Here is a 25,091-nt window from a genome sequence, read left to right on the forward strand (position 1 = left end):
CATGGAGGTGTTTATTTTTCCCCAAAATCCACACAGGTGGGTTTTGGTGTGCACCCTGTCCTCGGACCTATCTGGGTGGCCTCCCCCACCCCCCCTGGCCCATACATGGCCATTTTTGATTTTTGATTTTTTTTTTTACAGTGTGTTGCCTTGTGTGGCTCCCGTGGGCATACGCTGTATTGTGGCTGGGCACATACAGGCTTGTCCTGAATTTGGGTTAGATGCTTGGGTTTGTGTGACACACACCCCTCCTGCTTCCAGTTTCCATGGGTTTGCAAAGGGTGTGCCCAAGTGACATTGACTTACACAGTGACGTTGGACTCCCATTTGCTGTGTGGGCAGTCTGTAGTCAATACTGTGTATACATTCCTAGTGCATATTGTTGTTGTATTGTACACGGCATGGTGTATTGATATGTGCCTCTGCATCCATCTCATCCTCCTAATTTGCAGGTCCATTCCTCATGTCTTCACAAGGCGGTCTACTTTGGAAATGGAGTCCATGTTGTAAGCAGTGTACCTACACTTTGGCGTGGCACTAACACTGTACAGTTGGAGGTGGTCAAAGTGCTGCATTATCAGGTAGTGAGACTACCAATTTTTTAAATCCATACTGTCATGTTTATGGTAGGTTTGAGGTTGTGTAGGTGATTTGTATTATTGCTAAATATTTGGTAATGTGTGTTGTTGGTCCTGCATTACTGTGAGCATTTCATGTGTGGCCAGTTTCCATTAGGGACACTGTACTGTGTGACACTTGTGTCATGTTGTGGGGATTACTTTGTTTTCTCTCACATAGCATGACATGCCATGGTGTGTTGTGTGGCGGTGCCAGGGAGGGGTTGGGTGACATGGCACTGTTCTCATGTTGTATTTTGCAAGTTTGTATTCATTTTTGCTGCATAGAAGTGTGTCTTTTGATGACACTGCATTGGTGGTGTTTGTGTAGGTAGGGATGCACACATTGTGACACTTCCAGGTGAACAATCTCAGGCTGCTATGGTTCTGACAGTTGACTGTCCCTTCATTCATCATCATTGTCAGATTGAGTCATCATTGATTGTCAGATGGTATGTGCCAGGGCTGTGTGCACTCCACAGGGGTGTAATTTCTACGTGAAGTAATTAGCCACCAGCTGCGTACGGGCTGCCTCACCCCGTGCCCTTTCCCCTCCCATGCGCAGCGGGCGTGCATTTGGTTGGGGATTTGGGGGCACCACCATGTCCACAGCCAGGCCCCGGTGTGTTGCAACATTGTGCAGGACACATGCTGCCACTATGATCCTGCACACTACTGGGGGAGCGTATAACAGCTGCCCGCCAGAACGGTCAAGGGTCAAGGGAGTGAAAGCATGACTTGAGCACTCCGAATGTGCGCTCCACTATGCCCTGGGTTGCAATATGGGCTGTGTTGTATCTTACCTCGGAAGGCGTGATGGGGTTCCGAATTGGCGTCATCATGTGGATGCTCAGAGGGTAGGCACTGTCCCCTGGGGAGGTGGTGATGGGTATCATTAGTGGGGTAGTGACATTACTCGGTATCTGACATGCATGCGTGTGCAGTGGCATTTATACTCACCAAGCAGCCATGCATCGCCATGCCGCCCAGCTTCCATGTCCCGGTTTAGGGTTGACATCCTGTAAATGAAGCTGTCGTGGGGAGAGCCTGGATAGTTGGGATATACTGAGGTGATGATTCGCTTGGCATCACATACTACCTGGATGTTGATGGAATGCCATTGCTTGCGGTTTCTATAGATGTGCTCAGATGCCTTGTCCGCTGAAATGATCCGGTAGCCAAGAAGTGCAGTACATTGAGGACCTTCTCCAGGGGGCTGAGTGCTTGCGAGCACAGGGTGGGTGATGTGAGGTCATCCTCCCACTCACTGACCAGGTCGAGTATTATGTGAGGTGGAAACCTGTACCTCCCATACACCTGGTCATCAGGCATACCAAAAAGGCTGGTTCTGGGTGTAAAGATTCTGGCTCTGACTATCCTCCTCCTCCTGCGGTATCCCACGGCCACTGCTGCTAGGAACGGTATATTCATCCTGGCGTTTGGGCTTGTTTGTTGTTTGCGCACACTTTTATGCTGCGCGGGTCGACGTACGCTTGCTTCCTGCGAGTCGACGTGTGCCTGCTTCATGCTGGCGTACGTGTTTCCGGATTGGACCGTCTTTTTTGGCGCATTGTAGGCGACCGTGTAAATCTTCCCGCCCACCCCAGGAATACACGTAACACGCTCTCCCAGGCCCAGTCGCATGTAAATCTTCCCGGCCACCCCAGGAATACACGTACCCCACTCTCCCAGGCCCAGTCGTGTGTGGAAGTTCACGAGAACCCTGTAATACACGTACCCTGCTGATATCGCGTGTGGAAGTTCACGCGGACCCGTAATACACGTACCCTGCTGAAATCGCGTGTAAAACTACCCGCGCACCCCTGAAATACACGTACCCAGGCCAATCGCACTGCTGGGGTGTGGGGGTGTTGGGAGACATGAGTGGGGGCCTGGTGGAGGGTGCCCCTGGATGCTGGGGGTTGGGGGTGCTGGGAGACATGAATTGGACATGAGTGGGGACCTGCTGGCAGGTGCCCTGCACTGTTGGAGGGTGGGGGTGCTGGGAGACATGAGTGATGGCCTGGTGGAGGGTGCCCCTGGATGCTGAGGGGTGGGGGTGCAGGGAGACATGAGTGGGGGCCTGGTGGAGGGTGCCCTGACTGCTGGGGGGTGCAGGGGGACATGAGTTGGATATGAGTGGGGGCCTGCTGGCAGGTGCCCTGCACTGCTGGGGGGTGGGGGTGCTGGGAGACATGAGTGGGGGCCTGTTGGAGGGTGCCCCTGACTGCTGGGGGGTGGAGGTGCAGGGAGACATGAGTTGGACATGAGTGGGGGCCTGCTGGCAGGTGCCCTGCACTGCTGGGGGGTGGGGGTGCTGGGAGACATGAGTGGGACCTGGTGGAGGGTGCCCCTGACTGATGGTGGGTGGGGGTGCAGGGGGACATGAGTTGGATATGAGTGGGGGCCTGCTGGCAGGTGCCCTGCACTGCTGGGGGGTGGGGGTGCTGGGAGACATGAGTGGGGGCCTGTTGGAGGGTGCCCCTGACTGCTGGGGGGTGGAGGTGCAGGGAGACATGAGTTGGACATGAGTGGGGGCCTGCTGGCAGGTGCCCTGCACTGCTGGGGGGTGGGGGTGCTGGGAGACATGAGTGGGGGCCTGGTGGAGGGTGCCCCTGACTGCTGGGGGGTGGGGGTGCAGGGAGACATGAGTTGGACCTGAGTGGGGGCCTGGTGGAGGGTGCCCCTGGATGCTGGGGGGTGGGGGTGCTGGGAGACATGAGTGGGGGCCTGGTGGAGGGTGCCCCTGGATGCTGGGTGGTGGGGGTGCAGGGAAACATGAGTGGGGGCCTGGTGGAGGGTGCCCCTGACTGCTGGGGGGTGGGGGTGCTGGGAGACATGAGTGGGGGCCTGGTGGAGGGTGCCCCTGGATGCTGGGTGGTGGGGGTGCAGGGAAACATGAGTGGGGGCCTGGTGGAGGGTGCCCCTGACTGCTGGGGGGTGGGGGTGCTGGGAGACATGAGTGGGGGCCTGGTGGAGGGTGCCCCTGACTGCTGGGGGGTGGAGGTGGTGGGAGACATGAGTTGGACATGAGTGGGGGCCTGCTGGCAGGTGCCCCTGGATGCTGGGGGGTGGGGGTGCAGAGGGACATGAGTGGGGGCCTGGTGGAGGGTGCCCCTGGATGCTGGGGGGTGGAGGTGCAGGGAGACATGAGTGGGGGCCTGGTGGAGGGTGCCCCTGACTGCTGGGGGTGGGGATGCAGCGAGACATGAGTTGGACATGAGTGGGGGCCTGGTGGAGGGTGCCCCTGGATGCTGGGTGGTGGGAGTGCAGGAAGAAATGAGTGGGGGCCTGGTGGAGGGTTCCCCTGACTGCTGGGGTTTGGGGGTGCAGGGAGACATGAGTTGGACATGAGTGGGGGCCTGCTGGCAGGTGCCCTGCACTGCTGGGGGGTGGGGGTGCTAGGAGACATGAGTGGGACCTGGTGGAGGGTGCCCCTGACTGCTGGGGGGTGGGGGTACAGGGGGACATGAGATGGACATGAGTGGGGGCCTGCTGGCAGGTGCCCTACACTGCTGATGGGTGGGGGTGCTGGGAGACATGAGTGGGGGCCTGGTGGAGGGTGCCCCTGACTGCTGGGGGGTGGGGGTGCAGGGAGACATGAGTTGGACTTGAGTGGGGGCCTGGTGGAGGGTGCCCCTGGATGCTGGGAGGTGGGGGTGCTGGGAGACATGAGTGGGGGCCTGGTGGAGGGTGCCCCTGGATGCTGGGTGGTGGGGGTGCAGGGAGACATGAGTGGGGGCCTGGTGGACGGTGCCCCTGACTGCTGGGGGGGTGGGGGTGCTGGGAGACATGAGTGGGGGCCTGGTGGAGGGTGCCCCTGACTGCTGGGGGGTGGAGGTGGTGGGAGACATGAGTTGGACATGAGTGGGGGCCTGCTGGCGGGTGTCCCTGGATGCTGGGGGGTGGGGGTGCAGGGAGACATGAGTGGGGGCCTGGTGGAGGGTGCCCCTGGATGCTGCGGGGTGGGGGTGCAGGGAGACATGAGTGGGGGCCTGGTGGAGGGTGCCCCTGACTGCTGGGGGGTGGGGATGCAGGGAGACATGAGTTGGACATGAGTGGGGGCCTGCTGGCAGGTGCCCCTGGATGCTGGGGGGTGGGGGTGCAGGGGGACATGAGTGGGGGCCTGGTGGAGGGTGCCCCTGGATGCTGGGGGGTGGGAGTGCAGGAAGAAATGAGTGGGGGCCTGGTGGAGGGTGCCCCTGACTGCTGGGGGTTGGGGGTGCAGGGAGACATGAGTTGGACATGAGTGGGGGCCTGGTGGAGGGTGCCCCTGGATGCTGGGGGGTGGGGGTGCAGGGAGACATGAGTTGGACATGAGTCGGGGCCTGGTGGAGGGTGCCCCTGGATGCTGGGGGGTGGGGGTGCTGGGAGGCATGCATTGGTGGGCAGTAGTGCAAGGTGACATGTGGGTTGGCTGGGGGGCATGGCCATGGTGGATGGGCTGCCTGCGGGACATGTGCAGGGGTTCAGGGTAGTCCCCTGTGGTGTGGGCTGCCTGCAGGGGCCGTGGAGGGTGTAGAGGGAACCCCTGGGAGGACCCACACGGCCAATTCACGTGTAGTACTCCCCAGCACCCCCGAAATACACGTAGGCTGCTGGATTCGCGTGTGGAACTTTCCGCGCACCCGGAGTACACGTACCCTGCTGAAATCGCGTGTGGAACTTCACGCGCACCCCGAAATACACGTACCCTGCAAATTTGCGTGTGAAACTTCCCGCGCACCTTGGAATACACGTACCCTGCTGAAATCGCGTGTGAAACTTCACGCGCACCCCGAAATACACGTACCAAGGACAATCGCGTGTGGAACTTCCCGCGCACCCCAAATACACGCACACGCTATTTTTCACACAGCGGGTGTCCGTGTTTGTCACGTACCCCTTTGCACCTCATTTGTCCTAAAGGGCCACAGTATGGATCATTCATCATAGCTGTATATAGGTGCTTTTTGTTAGCGCACATTTTGGCGCACATTTATTTCAGGTGCAGGGACGCTACCGCCTGCTTTCTTGTGGCGGACTTGTTTGGCCCTGTGCGCGTCTTTGCCCGTGCGCTGGTTTGCCCTATTCGATTCCATGAATAAGAGTTGTAGGCGAGCGTGTGACCATTCCGCGCACTTGCCTCCTGTACTTCCCCCGTGACGCCCATATTTTCACGCGTTGTTCCCCATTCCGAGTGTTACGCCCCGTGTTCCGCCTACTTTTGTTATGTGCGCCGCGCTATGTGTGATTTCGCTGTGGCCGTGGTGCACGCTGTTGGATGACCTGTGCGCCGGCGTGCGCCGCGCACTTTTTCAACGCACATCCAATATTTTTCTCGTGCACGGACTTCCATGAGTCGATGTGCGCTGGTTTCCCTGCGATTTTCGCACTTGCACTGCGATTCGCACGTTTTGCCACCTCTGTGCCGGAATTTTCGGCGCACATTAATTCCATGAATCGGCCTAAGAGTTTTGGTAGATCTGTGTGCAAAGGTCAAACAATTACCAAATGAGCAAGGGTTTTGGCAGCTCTGCAGAGACAAGATACACCAGTGGGGGAAATTGTGGCCCATCTCCTAGTAACTGCTTTGACATTTATTGCATTAAACCTTGTTCTGGTCAATAGAGATGATTTGTAACAAAGTTAAGATAGGGAGCCATACCCCCTAGTGGGGTATAAAGTGGGACGTACGGATGAACAGTAGACCCTTGGAAACAGAGGTCCTCCCCATGACTGGTCCAATGCCCCAGTAGGAATGTTTTTAGTGTTGAGCTAGAAATGGTGCCAAAACCTAGGTGCTTATTAAAATAGGAACCCATTACCACAGATCCAATTTAACTATGTGCTAGCCCCTCAATCCTATTGTGGTTGCCTAAAGATATTATATGAAGATGAAATAAACATCAATAGGATTTACCATCTCATCCAAAGTTGGATGTGTTCCAACGGACTGGACCTTAGCACAAGTAATACCGAACTCATACTTGTACGTACAGTTCCTAAAATCTGTAAATTGGAAGAACAGTACACTCAACTCCTCATTGATGATTGTCCCATAGAAATAAAGAAAAAGGTTAAAACGCTGGGGATATTTCTTGATTGCTGCCTCAATATGAAGGCGCAGGTCAGCAGCCTTGTGTCCTCATCTGCATACCATATTAAATTGCTGTCCCATGCCCATCCATTTCTTTCACAAACAAGTAGGGAAACCCTAGCAAGAGCACTAAGTTCAAGGATAGATTACTGCAGCAGCCTCTTGATCAGCCTTCCGAATTGTGAGTTGAATAGATTGCAAGTGGTGCAAAACAGCACTGTTAGAGTTGATTTGGACCGTAAAAGATCAGATCACATATCTAAGGCTAGGAGGGAGCTCCATTGGCTCCCTATCAAGGAACACATTCTCTTACAGCACTTGTCCATTTCATTCAAATGTATGAAAAATTCTGGTCCTGGTTACCTTAATGATGAGTTGTTGCTAAAGAGGAACAAATACAGCCTAAGATTGAATAATCACTCTCGGTTAACTGTCCCAGCTTGCAGACTTTCGCAGGCTAAGACGGGAGCTTTCTATTCAGCGGCACTTATTGCCTGGAACAACCTCCCCATCAAACTTAGAGAGGAAAACTCCAAAAGAGTCTTGGGAAAAGGTCTGACGACTCACCTGTTTAACTGAACAATTTTACGGCCCACTACTTCCTGCTTTCCTCTACCGCTATGAATCTGTTGTTTTCTGCTTTTGTCAGCGCCCTTAAGCCTCATGGTCAGTGGATTTGCACTATACAAATTATAAATAAATAAATATGTTTCTGCAAAAATGTAGTTAAACAATTTGTCTCAGAGAACCAAAAAGAATACCAGAGCAGGACAGGTGTTATCCTTAGAGTATCAGCAATTAGCTGTTATGCTATGGCCTTCACATTATTGTGTGAATGTTGGTAATGAGAATATGAAGCCTGATCCTGAACTTTCAAAGATTGTGCATTTGTCAAATGTGGGGTATTCCAAGTGTAAATATTGTTTTATAAACATTGTATTAAGTTTAAAGACCTCTGCCTTGTTCACTGTGCCATTCATAGTACTGGGGCAGAGTTTCTGCAATCTAAACTTGTTCCTTACAAACCATTCAGGGATCTCTGCTCAGCTCACTTCTCACTTCTCTGCATTCCTCGGTTTCTACATTCTCGGGCCGGAGGAAGATCCTTTTCGGTCCTGGATCCTACTCTATGGAATGATTTCCCAGCTGAATTGTGTAACACTGCACAATTACTTCCTTTTCGCAAACGTCTGAAAACCCTTCTGTTCTCATTTTCCCTTGGTATTTCCCTCTTCTCTCCAACCTAGCGCCTTGATGTCCTTACCAGTCTTTGTCTGCGCTCTATCAAGTAACTGTACAATACAATACAATATAATCATACCAATGATGTATATAATGGATATAAACACATATGGTGAAAAACTGTTAGCTGTAATGAGTCTCAAAGTTGAGAAAGATTCCAACTGAGCTAAATGTCAGTTACTCCACTTGGCATTAAAAAGGTTTGGGTTCAGTAAAACATTCATCAAGTTTGCTGTAACAATGTATTTAAGTGTAAATGTTAAAGGCATCAGAAATGGGAATGATGCTCAAATGTTTGCTTTCTCCCGTGATACATCTGGACAGCTAATGTAATATCTATTATTTGGCATGTACGTAGCCTCAATGTTGAATTACATTTGTAGGGGAGTGTTGGGGGTTGGGTGGTTATAGTTGCATGCCCTCAATTATAGGACTCCAATGTTTTACCCCTGATTGAACTGAAACGTTCCTAGACTAAAACTGTGAAAAGTTCAAAAGGTTCAGGGGACTCAAACAACCCAAAATTCAAGTAGTTTAATTTTTATCTGAAATAGTTATCTCATTCCTATTCCCCTTATTTGTTTTTAAAGCTCCATCTGTGATCATTAAGAAAGACACATGGGAGGCATACAAGGCCATGGGTGATTTTCTGTGGAATCTCTGGAAGTAGATGAATTTCTCTTAGGCACGGTCAAGTGAAACTTTTGTAACTGTGGCCTTGCCATTGGAGATTTGGATAACTACCAGAGGACCCGAATATTTTACCTCTTTACATGGAATTTAAATGATCTGGAACATCAAGACATGTATTGCCAGTAAATAGAAAACTGGTAAGGCCATTCAAAGGACAACCCTGTCAATGAAGACAGAGTGGACTAGAGAGAGTTCAGATCGTGACAGAGGCTATTAGAGAACTTGAATGTGTGTAGTCATTTTAGAGGCAGCGGTTCCTAACTCATCACTCTGGGAAAGCTCTCTATTGAACTTTGGGGGAGAAATGTGTATGGAGATCTTGGTTTGAAATGGATCTAATGAATGCATCAAGGAAGAAGAAGCCAATGTTCCCTTTTATTTAAATTGACAATACCGACATAGAGTAAAGAGTTGCTGAGGTATGAGCCACAGAGGGATGTCTTGGTTTCCCATTAGATGGAACACATTCATGTGCCATGTGGCCTGCGGTCAACAGGGATACAAAGCTAATGTTTGGTGGTCCACGCTTTATTCAATTATGGGTACATAACAACACCTGAGGATTGGATTGTAGAGGACACATTGAGGCATGCCTGTACGGAAGTTCCAATTGGCAGATTATGTTGTATAATACTTTTAACATATGTATTGACCTTTCTCTACAGTTAGAAAAGCAAACGGTATTTTGATAATGTTTTATACACCTGAAAATAAGAAGAGCAAGGGCCTCAGTGATAATGATCAACACTGAGCATTTAATAAAGACCATGTTACACTTGTTTATCTGTGATGACATCATCATAGAGTTAATCCCTTCTGGAAAAGAATGCCCTGAATTGTAATGTTGATTTAGCAAGTCAACTGAAAGAGTTAGCACTGCTTAGACATTTATACTATAATGAAACACTACCACCTTGCAAAAGATCATTTGATTTTTTTCCACATTTCCTTACAAGGAACACTGAATAACAATTTGATTGGAATGAATGTATCTATTTAAAATTGCTCTGATATAAAAGTGATATAGGTGGCACTCTAAACTTGCATATAAAGCAGAAATGCCTAATAGAGATTGAGACGTCCAACTGTGTTGCAGTGATTCATTTAATGCAAGCACAGTACATAATAATGTTTATCTATAACATCAACCTATATTTAGTATCAGAGCACATTTTAAATGCAGACATAAATATCTACTCATAAAATAAAGAAAGGGCACCAACGTGAAGTTGGAGAAGTGTCTTTAGGAATTGGTTGATAATATGAGGATAAATTGTGATTTCCATGTGAAGGATTGTATTTATTTATTTTGGCATTTGTTAAGCACATCTAACCCAGAGGCATCTAGGCGCTAGTTACATAAGATTGACGGTTGTCTTAGTTACAGGTTTCATTATGTTACAGTCATAGCACTTTGCATAGGGTTACAACATGTTGCAGAGTTTGGTAATACATTGCAAAGTAAATTACGAAAGTGTTAGGACAAGGTGGATAAGATTACATCATATGAAGGCATGGGTATAGTAGAGTGTAGGTTATGATCTTGTAGATGATGCTAGATGACGGTGATTGTGTTTCTAGTTACTTTGGACAAACAGCTAGGTTTTGAGTCCTTTGCTGAAGGACCATAGGGAGGGAATTGATCTCAGAGCTAAGAGCAGTGAGTTCCATTGTTTGGCTATGATCACTGGGAAGCTGGCTGCCTCCAGCTTTTTGGCATCTGAATCGACAGATCGCCAGGTTGAAGAAATATGCAGATTTGGTAGGTCTATTGGATTGGGCTTTGGTGAGTTGTTTAGCTAGGTAGGTAGGGTGGTTTTTGAGAGACATTTGTGAGTGAGGGAGAGCATTTTGAAAGTAATGCGCTAACTTGCCTTTTCAGGGACAGAGACGAGTCAAGATAGACCCCTAAGGTTTTTACCTCTTTTGCTGTAGTGATAATGTTGCTGTCGATGGCGAAGGATTTATAGCAGTTGGGGAGGTTATTCAGCTGAGATTGACTACTAATGAGGGTAATTCAGTTTTTTTCATCATTAAGGGAAAGCTCGTTTTGCACCATCCAGGCTTGTATAGTTAGGTCATTTTCGCTCAGGACATTGGCATCAGTGTTGTAGTTTCCAGTAATGGGCAAGAGTATTTGGGTGTCATTCACATAGTTAGTGTAAGTGACCCCCAGTCTGTCTAGGAGATGGAAAAGTGGCTTAGTGAAGACGTTGTACAGTGTTGGAGATACACAGGAACCTTGGGGGACTCCACATGCTACTGGGGCTGGGAAGGCCGCTGCGGTAGTTTAGAATACTTTTATGGTGCGATTGGATAGGAAGGATTCAACCAATTTTATAGTGTTAGCCGAGGCCAGGTGTTTGCAGAGTATATTGTGGTTTACCAAGTCAAAGGCTGCCGAGAGAACAAGTAGAAGAAGTAGGAGAAGTATGGCCAGATTGTCCTTGTCCTTGATCTCCTCATTTTGGATTTTGAGATCCAGGAGAGTCCTTTCCATTCCGTGACCCGGCTGAAGCTTGATTGGTGGAGGCCTAGGAGGTTGTGCGATTCCAGGTATTTTTGTTTTTGCATGTAGGTTACTCTATCCAGTATTTTCAAGAGGAAAGGGACATTTGTGATGGGGCTGTAGTTTGTGGGGAAGTTTGAGGAGTGGGATTACCCATGCTTTGAGATTTCCTGGTACGTTGTTGGCAGAGAATGAGTTTTTGATCAGGGATGTGATGAAAGGGGAAAGCTCTGCCGTGCGGTCTTTAATGAGAGAGGCTGGGCATATGTATCCTTGACATCCAGAAGGTTTCAGGCCATTGATGATATTAGTCATTTCAGTGATGGTTATAGGGGTGAATTTGAATCTAGACATAGGTTGGCTGGTGTAGGTTGCGTGACTTGAGTCTGGACAGCTGAGGCTAATTTATTTTTTTTGGTGAGGATTTTGTTTTGGAGAAGAAATATTTTGCATAGGAAGGATTCTTGAATGTTGTTACACCAGGGTAGATCTTTGTTACAGTGGTCTGGTGAAGGGGCTAGGGATTTGAGTTCAAATAGAATCATAAAGAGCTCTCCTGTGCCTGAATTCACACGTGCGATTCTGTCATTGTAGGAGTTGATTTTTGATTGAAGAATGGCTTGTTTTTATTCTAAAGATGGAGTGATGATGTACTGTTTGATTTCAGGAGAAGGGATTTTTTCCAGGCACTTTCCACAGTTCTTTTTTTTAGCTTGTAAGGCTTTGAGGCTAGAGCTGTACCAAGAGTTTAGGTGGGCAGTTGGTTTGGGCTTGTGGTTGCACAAAGGGGCAACTTTGTTGATGGCATCAAGGAGGGTTTGTTTATAGAGTGCAACCATGTCTGTAGGATCAGAGTTGGTGTGAAGGTATGTTGTTAGTGGTAGTAGTAAGGAGAGTATGTTGTCAGGGGTGATGTTTCGTGAGTTTCTTGATGGTGCCGCGTGGTAGGTGGGGACGGGATAATCAGCTGGGTTGTGTCATTGATAGACAAGGGGAAAAGATTGTGGTATGACCATGGGCATGGGTTGTTTCCTAGAATGTTGATGTGGCAATTACAGTCTGCTAGACAGTGAAGAATGTGGCCTAGAATGATCATTTTTGAAGAGGGTTTAGTGTTGGTGGCGAAGAGTTGAGTGATGACTTCCTCGAAAGACCTTAGTGGGCCTGGGGGGCTGTGGATAAGGTCTATGGTCCGAGTGGAGGTAGCGGATAGGGAGATTTTGAGAGAGATGAGTTTACCAGAGGAGATGGCCTGGTTGTGAGTTTCTCTGAAAGGAAGGCAGTTTTTGTCAATGACAGCTACTCCACTTCCTTTGGATACCTCCCTGTCTTTCCTGAATATAGTGTAACTCTCTGGGATGGCTAGGGAAAGAGTTGGGCCGGCCAGGTTTCAGAGATAGCTAAGGAGTCTAGGTTTTTGGCAGTGATGAGGTCTGCAATGTCGAGGATATGAACTAGGAGGGATCTGGCGTTAATGAGGGCTACCTTCAGGTGATTTATAGTATCCGATTTCAGGTTGTCCAAGGTGGTTGTGGCATTTTTAGTATTAGGTTTTAGGTTTCCCTCTTTTGGGTAGGTTCTATAGTTACCTTTGAATGTTCAAGTACTTTGGAAGTGCCTTCTATGGTCTCAGGGGGGTTCGAATGATCCGATAATCTGTGTGGTGAGCTTATTTCCTTTTGTGAGGGTATGCTTCTGGTCAATGAAATGGTTTTTGTTGTTTAATAAAGATGTTCATTTCTCCAGGTGTTCATTTAATTTCCTCTATAAAACTCAGGACATCCTGTCCTCTCTCTCTTCCTCTCCCACTCCTCCTTCTACTCCCTGCTCTTCCTCTGGCCCTTCTTCGGCCACCTCTCAGCTCCTTTGTTATCCTCTTTGTACTTCTTGCTCGCTGGAATAGCAAGATTAGATCTCTTCACTGCCATTTGTGGCCAGAGTTTAGAGTGGTCTTTCCACTTTTTCTCCCATCGCTAAAGTCAACTAGAATTTGAGCACAAAAGGATTCAAAGCAGGTGGAATAACCAGTTTTTCACAGATCCTAAATGCAAATCTTGATCAACTTAAAGCCAACATCTTTATTTGACAAGGTTAATGCAATAGATCAGTCCAGCAGCCCACAGCAAAGCACCAACCTACATCAAAATGCCAGTGCCCTTGTTTGTGCGGGTTTCACCTTGAAGGTGCTGGCTTCTGTGTTGTGCCGGACAGGGGTCAACGTCGTGCGTGGAAGTGCATCCAGTACTGGCTCCTTCCTTTCCCCCAAACTGACGGTGCCCTTGTCCATGCAGCCTTTTTCATGACTATTTTTTCTGCTGACTACTTCCCTAGTTACATTTTCACATAGAGCCACCTTGCCATGTGGCCAGGTTGTTTAATAGTTTTGGAATAATATACAATATGTGGGATGGGGTTAATGGTGTCCGTGTGTGGTTCGGAGATGCATGTGGCTGGTTTAGCAGTTTAATGACGTTGTATCAACGGCCATGTGGAAGCATTTCATCTGGCAAATGGTGGCCTCATAGTGTCCATCTTTTTGCATGTTGATAGGAGGTGCCCATTCATCCAGGCAGGGAGGTGGAGGTGATTTGAAAAGTAGGGATGAGTGAAAGGATTGCTTTGGTGATTTGTAATTTAAATGTACAGCTTTCAATATGTTGAGTATAGACCTCATTACGACCCTGGCAGTATGGGGTTAACGGTGCGGGTAGAGCTGCTGGCGCCGTTAACCCCATACCGCCTCATTACGAGGTCTGTTCGCGGGACCCGCTCTGGACGCCTGGTTTGACCAGACGTCCTTAGCGGGTTCCGCGAGCGGCCCAGCATGCTAACAACTGGCCCGTTGTTAGCATGCTCCCCATTCCCATTGAGCCCTATGGGGGCTAGAATGGGAATGGGGATGTACTGGGTCCGGGTTCCCTAGATGGGGAAATACCGGGACCTCCAAGCTCGGAATGGCCCGGTATTTCCCCATTTAAGGAACCTGGACCCGGACCCGAGTTTGGAGGCAGCCATGCCCTTATCAAGGGCATGGCTGCCTCCAAACTCGTAATGAGGCCCTATGTATCTCTGCAACGTGAGGGCTCACCAGTGATTAAACTCACATTTCTACGTTGTGGGCAGTGAAATGTTGGAGCATTGCATTCAATATTATGCTGTGGAAAGACTTTCTGTTTGGCTATATATATTATATTATACAATGAAATATGTTTGTTAGATCTTGTGCGGTACAAGGATGAGTACTCGTATGATATTTTAGGGCAATCGTAAATATTGAGTGAGGATGTTTTACCTACAGAATATTTTTTGTTAAATCTACATTAGACCGAATATTGAAAAGACAACTAGCTATAGTTGTGATCTAAAGTTGACATGCACCAAAACGAATAGTGGAATGCTGTGAGACATATTGAAATATGCAGCTGATATATAATGTTGGTTAGTCTTAGGTGTTGGGGGCTGAAATTCGGGAAATATATTAATAGCTTTTGTTTCATATTTGTTTGCAAAATATTGGTTGGATATAGTTACATCCAGCGATGGCTGGAGACATTCTTGATTAGAGGGGTGTAAACATATCCCCAGAATAGGTGAAAGAAACCGGGCATACCAAGGAAGGCCCAAACAATCAAGGGAGGGTGTTCCCTGAGGCACTTTTTAAAAATATTTGGTTACAATTGTGCATGTTACAGCATACGTTTTGTGATAAAATGGGTAGAAATCCACAAAACACACTTGATGCTCTACAGTAGCACATTAAAACTTCCAATAAATGCCAGGTCACTAACAATATACATGATCATTTTCCAACCCCTTTTTATGATGCATTTGCCCATAATACATGTCAGCATTCTAGCAGTCTAATATGACATGGTCCCCCCAAGGCCAACCCTGGCCCCCCCAGGAAAGGAGACCTTGTCAGTGATGGTGTTTTTCCTTACCTTTTTTCTTTTTTTTTTAAAGGTAAAATGTATTTTAACTATACGCAATTAAACAGAAATTTAAATAAGTTAACCGCATTCTGAGGAGCTGCACTGCAGGCGGGGCGGTCAGGATTTGTTTGCTTGCCCTGGATAATGATTTATACCCCACAGACATGAAAGCAGAAATGACCAGGGAAATGGAGGGACATTTACACCTCTAAGTAAGGTAGCAGACATGCTCATCCAGTCAGCCTACAACTGTCTAGCAAGACCCTGGGTTGCTTTTTTAACAGCACTTTTAATCTTACTTACATTTCAAACCTCATAAGGTAGCTATTGTTTCAAAACTATCAAGTTGATTTCTGTAATTTAATGTAGGTTTTGATGTGTGGGAATATAACTGTTGTTCCAATCATGCCTAATAAGATGGTTCACTGTAGAAATCAATAAATGGCAGGTGATGATGCTTGGACATAGATTTCTACACCAGGTGCCTAAATGGCTGAGGACCCTTACACATTACATTCACTGGAACACAAGATACTGCAAGCATTTTTAGGACTTGTGGTCAAGCAGTTTGTGTCATTGGTGGCATGGATGCCAAGGCTGATTTGTAAATAATAGTATGGAAGCTTGACCGAAGTAATGCCAGTGGTTAAGATTGATTCAGAGACTTACATCCATCAGACTGAGGGCCCTTACACATTCCATTCAATGTATACATTCTGCTGGGAAATGGACGAAAAGATCAAATCCAAAATGCCAAATGCACATTTAGTGTGCATTCGGCATAGTAGATTAGATCGAAGCACATCATACCGAACAGCGGAGCGGGGGTTGTAGAGGTGTTCCTGGCTCCTCCAGTTCGGTATTATCTCACCTGCTGACTGGGGATGGCGAGGGAACATTGTGTTGCATGTTTAAAGTAGAGAGAAGGGATTTCACCACACTATTTACAAAATGAACTAATTTTGATGCAGTCACTGCAAACCTGAGTAAAAAATCTCTGACAAGTATTTTTGCAACAGTTACTACATCTACTCTGCTGCAGGGGTATGCCTCAACCTACCCAGACAACACGTCAACTATCACAAGACGTTTCTGCCCATTTTTTGTGGTGAGGAAATTGGAGGAAATCACTCTGTTAAGTAAACAATTGGACTGAAAGTAGGAGGTTTTATTCCCACGGTGGCCAGTAGATCTTCCCCAACATCTTTTTGGAGAATGATTGTACAACGTCTACAGCATTCATGAGTCATTGAAGGGAAGCACACCACAATATGTTTAGTGAAATAACCATTCTTTCTCTTCCCATGTGAGCTTGCCCATGATAATTGCTAACAAGATATGACAACAGTATTTTGGGTGCCACTTATCAACCACAGTTGTCTCTACATAGAGAGTGCTCATGTAATAGACAACCCTACCTTATACAATTGTCTTTCTCAATGGCTGGCACATTTTCTTGCAATTGGGCCAAGTATTCCAGGTTCTTGTATGGGGAGGGGACAAGACTGGTTTTAAAAGGGCAATATATCCATCTTCTGAGTCAAACTGCTGGTTTGTCTGTTCGCTCCCCAGAATCATTGTCACAACTGACTTCAACATCAAGGTGCAGGATTGTGGAAAACTTGATAATATCTACTCTGTCAGGTAACATAATGCCATCTTCGAGAGCTTTTTCATAGTGTCTTTTTTGATAGGGGTCCTGTTGATGTTGGGAAACCTCTCTGCTTCCAGGGCTGACCTATGTTGTAGGCTACCCTGAATGCATAAGGGGATTCTGCATATAAGTTAACAGATTGCTGAGCCCACTAAGCTATTTGCAATTGTTGGTACAACTAGCTCTGGAACCTGGGCGGAGTTGATATGGGGTAACTTTCCACTCTCCAGCACATTTCCAAGTTTGCACACCGTATACCCTGCAAACATTTTCCCATTTTGATATTAGTAAAACAATGCATTAATAAAGTAAACCATGTCTGCTTCAGAGAATGGCATATTAGTTTGGGGGTCATTATTAAGTCAGCAATGGATACACAATCATGAGGTCCAGTATTGTGTGGTTCCTCTTCCAGTTGTTTGTTGTCAGAGAGGCCAGATTTAGTACCGTCAATCTAGTCAGTGCAATATTGGAGGAGTTCAGGAGAAAAATCTCACATTTGCTAGACCTTGGTGTGGACATGTAATGTGGTATTTTCAATATTAATGAGACAAATGAATGAGGAACTGCAACCTCTAGGGAAGATACCAGTAACATATTCCCACACTGTTTCACAGCTATTGCAGCTGCCACAACTGATCTTAAACAAGGTGGCATTCCGACAGCAACAAGGTCTAGCTCTTTGCTATAGTGAAGGGTGTATCTTTGTTCCAGAACGGCTAGGGCAAATCCATTCCTCTAATGACAGTACAGAGCATATCCTAAGGGGGTGCACTGTCACAACTGTTATCTATCTCAACAAAGGGGCCTCAGCCTTTGGGTACCATTGTAGGGTTTCTGAGGTGTTCACTCGGGTGTGCTGCTGCAAGGGCCTAATGAGCTTGGCATACCCTAAATCCATTGTTGGGAATTCCCGACCAATCTCAACATTTCTCTCATTTGTGTGATAATTAGAGGTTTTGGAATGTTGAGCACTGCTTCTTTCCTAGTGGGAGCTATCGATTGAAGACCCTTGGTAATGTTATGTCCTAAATATTGAACAATCTATCTACATAACTGTAAGTTAATCTTAGATGCTTTGTGCCTTTTCTCAGGTAGAGTTGTCAGTAGCACCTGAGTATCATGCTTGCACATCTCAGATGACGGTCAGGCAATTAACACATCCTCTGCAACTTTGGCTAAAACTGATTTTCTGGGAAACAATATATCATCTAGACCTTTCTTTAGTTGTTGAGAGACAAGCTTAGGGGACTCAGTATACCCCTGGGGAAAACGTGTCCATTTGTCTGTGTGAAAATTCAAACAGGTATTGACTATCTTCATGTATTGGGACAGCGGAAAATGCTGAACATATGTCTTCTACTGTGAAGTGCCTAGCATTGTGGAATGCATGACGGTAATCTAGCTGTGTTTGGACTCATGAATATATGTTTCACTTACTCCATAAAAGTGAATTATGCATAATATACTACAGAGATTCTGATATGCTTAATATGGGAAAACGGTATCCTAACATGACAGAAACTACATTATTTCAAATAGTTGACGCTAAAGAGGAAGTCTTAGAAAACAGAATTACAAACATGTTAACAAATATGCGAGAAACAAAAGAATACCCTCATAGGCTTTTATCAGAATTCAAATCCATTGATGTAACTTTGGAACACCGCCATTCTATCTTTAGCTTTCACTGAACATGCATGAGAAGGACTGGTTGACATTGTGAAAGAAGCAAATGCACACCTTGAAAACATCACCTCTTCAACTTCAAATGAACTTAGTGTTCTTGATCCAGTGAACGTTTCAAGACATTTTCATCGTCGTTTGCTTTCCATGTTAAACTTTATTTTAAACTCTGAATCTCCACCATTAGACAAAGTAAGACGTTATGTTTACAAAAATGAATACAAAGCTGGAGAAGTACCTTAAATACATAAAGCTTTTAAGGATTACTGGTCTTCCATGATCTGACCCTCACTTACTTGACAAAGTAATCATTTTCCCAACATATAAATGAACATCATATTCTAAAAGAAAGTACAAAACAAAAGAGTATGTGTACCAACGATGTTGAATTGGCTTCTCTTGAAAGCAATGTGCAGAAAAAAATCAATGTTAGCAACTTCTTTCAGCCATTAGATAACACATCAAATGAAAAACTCCCAAAACAATTTAAGTGAAATTCCAAAAGCAGTCACATGACTACTCTCCCATAAATTTAAGTATGTGGAATGGCAACATTGAACTCCAATTTGTAGGTGACAATCCAATGGCTCTAAATGTATACAAAACCTCATATCACAAAGTGACCTTTAATAACGTGCAATAAGCTGTACTGCTTTAGTTACGAGGGGCAGTTAATTTTGACTCTGTACTTTAGCATCAGTCTGCTGTCTAGTTCTACTACTGAAGGATAATTAAAATGTCTATGGCATGACGGCACACAGTGGGTGTGCCGCTAGAATGCCAATGCATGCCTAAGGCAAGCCTGTTGGTGCCTATCACACCAGATCCGTGCAGAGACAGGAATTCAATACTGCCAGTATGACCTCACCCAACTATCTATCATGGGTACACACTGGACAATTTCTCTTCAGACAATCACCTGCAGGACAACTTTATCCACGGATTGAAAACACTCAATCTATATCACTCTATTCCACTCTCTAAAAGCTATTGCATCAGAAATATCCACACCAATAGTATCCCAAACCTGCTTCCAGGCAGATATTGGAGTGAATCAAAAGATGTACGATCCTTACTAGTAAATGTTAGCACTACAATAAAGAATAAACACATACATGATTTAATCCTGGAAATAAACTTGAACCATTTTTATAAACAAAAACATGGATCCTAGATGACATTCCTGTTATGATATCCGACCTTACACCAAAAGGCTATAATCATATTTCACAATCCCAAGCCTCCAAACATGGTAGGGGATTAGCGGTCATAATTACATCTGAACTAGCGATATCTACTATATCATGCTTTATAAACCCAAACATAGAATCTCTAGCTATTTAACTCCGACGGGACAATGTGGCTGCTATTAATTTGTTGTTGCTATACATACTACGTGGTCCTAAGAACTATTTTGTCAACAGATTGCCAGAATCTCTTGAAGATCTCTTCATAGTACATAGAAAATAAATAGCTGTGGCAACTTCAACTTTTGGACTGAATCCGAGACAGACAAGTCTGTCCCATATTTTGTTGACTCTTTACAAGACCATGGCCTTTCACACAAGTTAACGCCCCTTCCCACAAAGCTGGTCATACATTGGACAAACTCTTGGATTTGTCCAGGGAAGTATCAGTTGCTATAACACTCTCTTTCTCTTGGACTGATCATTTTGGCTTACCATTTCCAATTCCTGCCATGCAACGACAGAAAGTAAATGATTCTTCTATTTATTCAGTCACTATCCAGGTCTTAAATCAAATCCCTAAAGAATGGGTGATCAAATTCAAATTACTTCTTCCCCTACTCAGAAACTAGCTGCAAATTCCGCCCCATATTCTATGCCAGGTTGTTACCAGAAACCATACTTCCTCCCACACCACTCTCCATACTTCCTCCCACACCACTCTACATACTTCCTCCCACACCACTCTACATACTTCCTCCCAAAGTTGCCTTTGAACTTTGTCCACTCTCTTCCTCGAGGAGATATCACACCTCTTTCCTTAGCATTTTTTCCAAGTGTATGGAAATGATTAGTGATTTGCTAAAAAGAAACATCATCTAAACAAATAGAGAGGATTGTAGTAACCCAGATCTAAAACCAGATTGAAAACTCAGAACTATAGCTATGCCCAGATGGGCTTTAGACTACTATGTATAAACAAGCTAATTACCACCTCAGTTCTGGACCACCTAAGAGACAAAAAGGTAAAGACAGCACAAGTGCACTCATTTTGCTTGACATGTAAGTGCCATTCCACACGGTTGACCATTCCATTCTACTTGACAAACTCTATAATCTGGGAATGTAGGATAATGTTGTTAAATGGTGTTAGTCTTTTCTAACAGAGCTATCCCAATGAATAATCCCAGCCCTATTCTTTAACCAGACACTCTCACTAAAATGTGAGTACCCAGAGGGTTCAGTCTTGTCGCCTATCCTTTTTAATCTACATCTCCGGCCACTAATGGAGATCTTATGACAATTAGGTGTCAACTACTTTAAGTACGCAGACAACATCCAGATTTTAGTTGACGTCAGTGAGGGAGATAAACATGTGCTTGACAAGATCATAGACAGTCTACTGCCCATTAAATACTGGATAGATTTTGGCTGATATAACTGAAATCCCTATAATAAATGAGCCACCCAACACCTTGAAGACACTGTGTCGGCCAAATATATTCGGGTAAAATCTGTCAAGAACGTCGGCATCAACTTGCATAATAAATTGACACTGAACATCCAGATAGCATCTGTTACAAAATGTTTATTTCTGTTCAAGAAAAAAAGCACATTCTCCCCAATCTATTCTTTTCTGACCAGGTCCTTATTATTAACTCCCTAGTTTCCTCTTGTCTGGATTTTAATAAAAGCATCTACTTGGGACTCCCTAATTGTCAGAACTCACGCTTGCAGAGAGCTAGAACAATGGCAAACAATGACATCATATGATGTCATCATGCGACTCCAGCTTTGCACTGTCTCCCCTGTCTTCCTGGAAAAACACTGTTTATATTAAAGAGCATATGCCTGATCTTTATTCCAGCCCACTGTCCTCTAAACTAAGGTTATAAACATACTCTTGATCTTTAGGATCTAATCAGGGTAGGAAATGTACTATAACCAGTTATCATCAGTGGTCGAAGTAGGCGGGAGCGGCGCTCCTATACTTCTTTCAAATAAGCTTTACCATTCCTATATTTTTATTTAAAAAAGAAACGGTTCCGGAACCGGTTTCGTTTTAAAGTAAAAGTGTAGGAAGAAGTTGAAACTTGCACTTTCTGTGCACTGCATTGGACGTGCCCGTAAACAGCAAGTGCATGGGTTTAGGGGTTTGTATTGTGCATCGGAGGGGTGTGGCAATGGGGTTTGTGGGGAGCGGTGCAGGCCAGTAGGGAACATAGTTCCACTACTTTTTTTCGTACACTTTGACCGCTGGTTATCAGAAAGAAAGACGGGTGTGGCGCTCATGTCTGGTCCAGGCAACCAGAATTTGGAATACTCTCTATTGTCGCTTCATGAAGAATCAAACTTTTTGACCTTCTGGAAATATTTTAAAACCCTTCTTTTCAAAATGATTTAAATAAGGAACCTGGATGTCCCATTCTAGCCCTCTCTGTTCTAGCTCAATGACGTTATATGTCCTCTCCTCTCCTCTCCATAGTGTGAAGACAAATATGGGCATTTGTTGTGCTTTATAAAATGGCACTAACCTAACATAACATCACTAAAGCTGAACAATTTCAACTACAAGATCTTTGAGGAGAAATAATAAGTGAGAAGTCACTTTCTGCTTCTTTAATAAGTTTAGGAGTTTAAAACTCTTTCTCAGTGCGAGCACGGCACACAGAAAGAAGCTGTTATATTAACAAGGACACATTTTATTGAAAACGTTTGAACACTAAGGGGAATACACTTGGATACCAAGAAAGTAGACATACATTTATAAAGTGTTACTATTATTCAAATACAAATGTTAGGCGTAATCGGACAAAACAGTGAAGACATTGTAAATAAAAAAAGGCATACTTAATAACAACTTTCCAGGAACATCTGACCATTTAGAACACTTGTCTTTATATGAAAGTCTATAATACAACAATTATCGTGGTCATGGTTTCTATTGCAGTGGGGCAAAGCGGACAAAACTTTGAAGGATTAACAGCCCAATTATGTGGAAAAATCCAGCAATCAGAGAGATTTATGAGCAAAATGTAGTATATGAGACCCTGTTAAAAACAGGGAAAATCTTATTCAAGTAGTTCCATGGAATGCAAGCAGCTTTGTGGACAATATAACCAAGAAACCTTGTTTTGGTAACAGATGCCACCAACTCCTTCTCAACGTAGACACCTAATTTCCGATTCATCTCATTAAACCTTTCCTCAGTTATGTGAACATCTTACACCAGTAGGTGGGCTGACTTCAACGCATATGGTATGAATGAATCTCGGCGGCACCAGACCCAGGATTTCCCACCTGGCGTATTTGAAACATTGTAAAGCATTTCTTTGTGGTGAGAATTTTGCAACATTCTGTAGGTAGAACCAGTGCAATAAAGGTTTGCTTATTGTGATAAACTCTAGGAATTGCATGCTGATCTCTAATCATAGGGGGAGTGTTGGGGTTCTCTGAGTTAGGAACACGCCACGTTTAACTAATTTATTAAGTCAAGGCAACTGGTGCTCCAGATCTCACTCTCATAAAGTGCAGCAGGGATTACCTGTGCCTCATACACCTCCATGGTTGTGAGAGGTGACTGATTTGCCAAACGGAAATTTAAAGAGAAAAGTGCATTCAGTCAGCGAGTTAGTGTAAGTACATTTTTGGCTTTTTGACTTGGCCGTTTAATCCACTTTTGAAACCTTATAATCATAGCAGTTAACCTCTTGAAGGATAGCCCTGACCAGGGTGATATTGGGCCTACAATTGAACGAAGGGTGACAAATAATCACCATGTTTATTTGTCTATTAATGCTAATACATCTATTCTTGCAAAAGTCTGTGACAATGTCTACGTGTTTTAGCAGGCCCATTCTGGTAGTGGACAAACGGAGGCATCGTAGGCATATTTTTATGTTTTTATTTTTTCCATTTTTTTACATTTATAAAGCACACAGGTGGCCCTGGGGCGTCGTGGCACTGCTACAATAAGGCTTTCTTAGTTACATAGGTTAGAATAGCAAAGCACACTGCTTTATGTGTTGTTCTGTACAGTGAGAAAAGATACATGACAGGATACAATTCATAATGACATTTACAAGATATGCAGGTTAATCATAAACAGGTTCGAGAGTTACAGGGGAACCAACCAATCTTATTTTAATTTTGATGGAGGGACTAACTGAAGAGCTTGGTTTTAAGAGCTCTACGGAAAGCTGCGTGGTAGGTCTCATTTCTATGTGAAGTTGGTAGGGCGTTGCAGTTTTTAAGTGCTAGAAATAGGAAACTAGAGCCTCCAGCTCTGGCTTTTTTTAAAGTAGGGAGGAGGAGCTCATTGGAGTGGTAGGATCGCTTAGGTCTAAAAGAGGTGGCTCAGACTATTTTTTCTACAATGTATGGAGGTGCTGTAAGTGAGAGGCACGTGTGTAATGTAATGGCAAGTGTTTTGTATGCACTCTTTGTTTGGGCGTCAGTGGGCATCACGTCTAGCCTGGGAGATGTGCTCCCTTTTGGGAATGCATAACGCCGTTGTGAGAGAAATATTTTGAGTGATTTGTAATCTGTTGAGGTTTTCAGCCGATGTATCCACAAGCAGAGGTTGCAATAGTCCAATTTGGCCCCAATGATAGCTCTCGCTATGGTGAGGCAGTTTTTGGGTCAGAGATACGGTTTGACAGCATTGATGATTTTGGTGGTCAGTGCTGCTGAAGATGAGATGGCTCTAACTTGACGCGGCATGGAGAGGGAGGAGTCAATGGAGACCCCCAGTGTTTTGACTGCTGGTGAAACATTGATTAGCGTGTACTCAATGTTAAAGGAGCTATAATGCGTGTCAAGCTTATTGAGGATTTCCTTTGGACCTACCAAAAGGATTTCTATTTTGTCTCCGTTGAGACACAGACCATTAGCCGCCATACAAGCCTGGATGAGGGCATAGATTTTGCAGAGTAGTTGAGTCCTATTAATAGGATCCAGAGAATGGCAGAGAGTGGGAGGAGGACTTGTGTGCCATCGAAATAGTTTGTGTATGCTATGCCGTGTTTGTCCGGGTCATTGAAAAGTGGTAGAGTGAAAATATTATATAGTGTGGCCGAGGTGCAGGAGCCCTGTGTGACTCCGCAGTGGATGATAGTTGGGCAGCTGATGGGTTTACCTTCCAGGAGGGAGGTGATCCAGGATGTGGCTTCAGGGGAGAATTGGGCTGCATCCCTGAGATGTCTGCAGAGGATCTTGTGATCTATAAGATCAAATGCTGCAGACAAATCAAGGAACAGGAGCAGCGCTGGCTTGCCTTCATCCATAATTTCCCCTTATTGGTTCTTCAGATCCAGTAAGGCTGACTCTGTGCAATGGCTTGGGCGGAAGCCTGATTGCCTCTTCCCAACGATACTGTTCACTTCAAGAAAATGTTGGATTTGTATATAGGCTGCACTGTCTAGTATTTTTAACAGAAATGGCACAGTAGTGATGGGTCTGTTGTTTTTGGGTGAATCTGGGTCCAAGGATGG

Source organism: Ambystoma mexicanum, chromosome 10 (assembly GCF_040938575.1).
Source record: "Ambystoma mexicanum isolate Mex_15411 chromosome 10, UKY_AmexF1_1, whole genome shotgun sequence".
Lineage (NCBI taxonomy): Eukaryota > Metazoa > Chordata > Amphibia > Caudata > Ambystomatidae > Ambystoma > Ambystoma mexicanum.